This window comes from Penaeus japonicus, unplaced genomic scaffold (genome assembly GCF_977035675.1).
Source record: "Penaeus japonicus unplaced genomic scaffold, GWHDUDI00000001_assembly GWHDUDI00000030, whole genome shotgun sequence".
Taxonomy (NCBI): domain Eukaryota; kingdom Metazoa; phylum Arthropoda; class Malacostraca; order Decapoda; family Penaeidae; genus Penaeus; species Penaeus japonicus.
The window spans coordinates 21,944,096-21,949,095 of NW_028234432.1; the positions used below are offsets into that span (position 1 = coordinate 21,944,096).

General features: G+C 37.6%; 1 non-coding gene across 1 annotated transcript; it reads right to left on the reverse strand.

The window, feature by feature from the left end:
• Positions 1 to 481: 481 nt before the first annotated feature.
• TRNAS-GCU (transfer RNA serine (anticodon GCU)) lies at positions 482 to 563 on the reverse strand. The gene has a single exon. It is a non-coding gene; the product is annotated as a tRNA-Ser (tRNA).
• Positions 564 to 5,000: the final 4,437 nt, after the last annotated feature.

Consider the following 5,000-nt stretch of genomic DNA (forward strand, 5'->3'; position numbering starts at 1 on the left):
ACACCACGTGCAAAATTAATTATTGGACGTTTCGGTTACTTGTTACCAAACCAATTGTTCCTATATAAATTTTATATGGAGCTGATTCCGCTCTCAGGATAATCACTGAAATGAACTCTGAATGTCAGCTGACTGCCAATATAGCTTATTGTTTATGCAGCTTAACCGAGGAACCGAAAGAAATACTGGAAATAGGAAATTCAATGTGAATGGATGCATATCTATATACAACTCACACATATAGAGTCTTCGGCAAATGTTGGTGTGTATGCAAATGATTGGTGGTAATTTATGTAGCCTATTAATAACAGTGACCTGCCTAAGATATATAGCTAAAGATGAGAAAGCTATTCATACACCAAGAAAGGAGGAGAGGAGAAAGCTATTCATATACCAAGAAAGGAGGAGAGGAAACAAAATAAGATCCTGTCAGATTCCGCTAAATATTCAGATGATACTGGCCACAATAAAAGGCAATCTTCGACGAGGATGGGATTCGAACCCACGCAGGGAGACCCTATTGGATTAGCAGTCCAACGCCTTAACCACTCGGCCACCTCGTCTTATACGAAGGTAGGAGGTGAATCAGTTCTAAAGCTTCTTTCAGCTAATGGAAATTCCATACACGAGATTGGTATTTATACTGACGTCGTGAGAAAGGTGAGAATACCAGATACCAGCAAGATGCGCATATTGTATTGTGCTCCGTTTCACTGTTGCTGTTTACTTCTTTTTGTGTGCATATGTATGTTGTTTTTGTCTGTTGGACTAGAATTTTATTTTATACATCCGTTAATGTACACAGACACAGATCGCTTCAATGCTCGTCTCGTAGTAAATACATTTATAAGTTTCAGTGGTGTGCAGAACGGCTTACATTCATTTTTTTATTGTGAGAGAGAGAGAGAAAGTCTTGCATTACTGCAACATGGCCGAACCGGTCATCAACAAGAGTGACGCAGCAAGTATTGAAAGCAAATAACGTATTTTCTTGCAAGCAGATCTAACGCTAGTGTGTTTAAACTTCGAGGAAAAAATACTCGTTTTTCCCACTACTTTTTCTGTGACCAAACCCGCAAAAAGTTTCGACCAAATGAATCGTTACTAATCGGCCCAGGTTTTTGTGGGATGCTATAACAATTCAACTTAATCAGCTTTCCTTTCTAAAATCTGTAATATGTATTTGTTGGAACAATATCAATGAATATTCAATAGCACAATTATTCTTAATTGTACTTGTCAAAATGTGAAGGTCGAGATGATACTGTGATTGTAAGGATCATTATTTTAGCCATTATTCAATTCACGGAGCAGAATTAAGTAAATCAATTTTGCTTATTTTTTGCATACTCCTTTGGTCCGTAGGTTATTGAGATTCGGGAAATGTAAATGAATAAATTAAATAGAATCATAGAAAACACACGCATATATATATATATATATATATATATATATATATATATATATATATATATATATATATATATATATATATATACATGTATATATATATATATATACATATATACATATACACACAAATATTGTAAATATAAAAGAAAATATTCAAAAGGGAAAAATGTAAATCAAAAACTCCTAAACTGTTCTAGACATCTTCAGTGTACCATCGAATTCTCCTCGGACATTGCATTAATGAAAGGGTAATGCACAACTCATTATTCTTCGAGAGCTATCACGTAACACGAATCTGGAAACCACTAACCGTTAGACTAGTACAGTGGTTGCACCGCCTCACATCCCCGTGGTCGGCAGTTCGAGACCCGTCCAAGTTCGTGAATTTCCTTCGTCGCCTGGGAGTTCCTGATGTGGTTGGGCACCATGGTGGGTAGAGACCAAGCTCAGATCGAATTAACACTCATTAGCACACTCTCACGAGTCAGCACCTACTGACACAGATTAGCTTGCCATAGTGCATATAAACCCACTGAAGCATCTGCTTTTTAGTGTTTACTCGTGTTTCATATTGTTTCATTCTGGAGCATTTAAAAGCCATGGACTTAGAAATTTCTGATACGTATTTGTGCTAATTCCCTCGGCTATGGATGTTAGAATAATACAGTTACTATTTTGTATTTCATATTTCTTGATAAATAATGTAATGTCAGAATTTTTTTTTTACAAGCATGGTCCCTCGAACCACGCTGAGTAAACACAGCCACGTTTTGTTGTCACGTTCACAGTCTTGCAGTATATATATATATATAGAGAGAGAAAATTATTCATATAGTTTCTTTGCCTGTAAAATACTGTAATCAGTTAAAAGTAATTAGAACAGCGCCATATAGTGGCGGACGGGGGGGGGGGGCGACATACGGGGTTACGTGGCCCCCAGTTTCTGGGTGTTGCCCTTATGAAGAATTAGTTGAATTGGTAGCCTGCTATGAAAATTTAGCGTTCGCCTAGTGACCCCACGCCTCTTTAGTCAGCTGTACCCCCGGAGATCCCCCGCCCCATAACAGATGATGGTGGTTGTGGAGAGCATGAATTATATTAGGGAAATTATGGGGTATAACAGGCTGAAATTTAGTAATTATAAATCAGTAACTCAAACATCTCGTCGAAATGAGAAAAAAATAAATGAAAAATAAAATAAACAGACTACAAGTACGAGTGCCAATATTAGTAGTTTATGTGGAAAACAAACTGGCATCTTCGTGGAGAGGTAGGGAGTCTATGGGATTGCGCCCCACCCTTTCCAAAAGATAAAAATAGAATAAAAACAGAATCGTAAATGCACGTCAGTATCCAATTATGCCACCCCACCCCGTGGTTTTATGCATGCAATCCAATCAACCTTACCTAGCAGTTAAAGGGGGCTTCGCCTCTGGACCTCCTGCTCTTTGGATATTTATCCATGGAGGCTCCTTTGAGGTTCATTTAAAGCTGGTAGTTTTTCACACTTTTTACTCATTTAAAGCTGGTAGTTTTTCACACTTTTTACTCATTTATTTGTCGCTAAACGGTGCACTATTCATATAAAATAGACTTCAAGATGTTTCAGTTTCTTATTTGCAAAGGCTATAAGTGCTTAGTCACAGTCTACAGTCTTTATTTTCATGTTCCATATTCTTACGCAATGGCGATGAATCACAAAACTGACGTGCCTTGCTGGAACATAAGTAAGAAGATATAAGAACGTTAAGTAACAAAGTAGTGCAAAAAGAAAACAAATAAATTTTAAGAATAAAACGCTGAATTCTATATTATCTAAATTTCGTAAACTATGTTTTTCGTGTTATAATGCGATATTACTGACATACTAAGGAATTCAAACACACGCTGTTCCCGATGTTTGTGGACAAAAGTTGGATCGAATTTTCAAGCTACCATGTTTATATAGATGAGTGCCTTGATATATGGATATGTATAAATACCGTCAAGAGGTTATCACATGAGGTTGAAATTTCCATTGCTTTCTACATGGAAGCCGTTTGTCCACATTTTTTACAGGTTTCGAGAGTGTTTTTCTGAGACTTTTTGGGGCAGTTTTCTCAAAGCGCATTCGTAATAAGCAGATGTAATTGTTTTCTTGCTCTCGAGGAAGTCAACCAGCAAAATCCCCTCTGCATCCCAGAAGATAGTGGCCATTACCTTTCCTCTTGAACACTCAGATTTTGCTTTAACTGGTCCACTTCCACCCCTGGGCAGCCACTGCTTTGATTGAAGTTTGTCCTCGGGATCGTACTGGTAGAGCCATGTTTCATCCCCTGTCACAGTTCTCTGTAGAAAAGCTTCAGAGTCCTCATCCCACTTGTTCAAAATTTCCATTGAAAGATCTACCCTTGTTTGCTGCTGGTCTGGGCACAACAGCCTAGGGACCCATCGAGCTGAAAGCTTGCTTAGCCCCATACTCTCAACCAGAATTGTGTGTGCAGAACCCACAGATGTTAAATGTGTCTGCTACTGATTCAGTGGTGATTGGTCTATTTTTTTTAATCATGTTGTGAACATATATATTATTTTCTCACAAACTGACATTGATGGCCTGCCACTGCCGGGCTCCTCTTTAATTTCGTCTCTTCCATTTCCGAACCGGCCTGTCCATTTGTAGGTTGTTGATTTGCCTATTCTTCCAACTGAGTTTCACCATGAATTTAATGTTTGTCCTGGCTCGATTTTGGTGGATTCCATGTTGCTTGAATGGAGCCTGACTACCAACTAGCGGTGATGCGTTATTACCTGCATTTAAAGGTTCATAATTAAACACGTTACAACACGTTTGTACAAGAATGTTTAGGTGCATTGGAATCAAAATCCTACCATATAATTTTTAATTAAAGACTTTCATGAACTTTTTGAAGCCCCCTCGTATAACAAAGAAAATATTTAGTACTATTAGGCTTACTCGATAGTAACAGTGTCAAACTAACTGTAGCTTCCATGCCTTCGATGCTTTAGTAGAGACAAACAAATTGCTCTGCATATATTATAGCTAGATGGAGCGTGACCTGGTATCTGACATCTGGATCACTACAGGTTGACTAACGTGTATACCTTGGAATAGATTCTATGAATAATTTGGACTAGGTGGTTGAAATGCAATACGTCATATTACTGGTTTCTATTTATGTATGAAATAACTTTTCATTTGTGGCAGAAATGTGATAGATGAAACGCATTCGTTCAATCGATTTCATTTCCTTTTATCATATAACGGATTTCTGAAATATAGCTTAAAAAAAAATTCCATAAAATCATTATAATGTAAAAAGATATTTTCCAGTTGTTATAACTGTGTATATTGCCCAGTCTTTAAGACCCAGAATTGGTGGTACCTGAAAAAAAAAAAATCCTTACTCAGGACGTCATTTCTGCCCAATGAAAATGGGGCTGGTCCACCTTTGTTCACTTTGTCGTTTAAGTGGACATCCTTTTCTGTATAAGTGAAGGAATTTGCGGACCGAAAGAGGGTCTACGATACGGTTTCCCATAGTAAGTCCCTGACAAACGTTTCACCAGAATCTGATTAGGATTAAGTC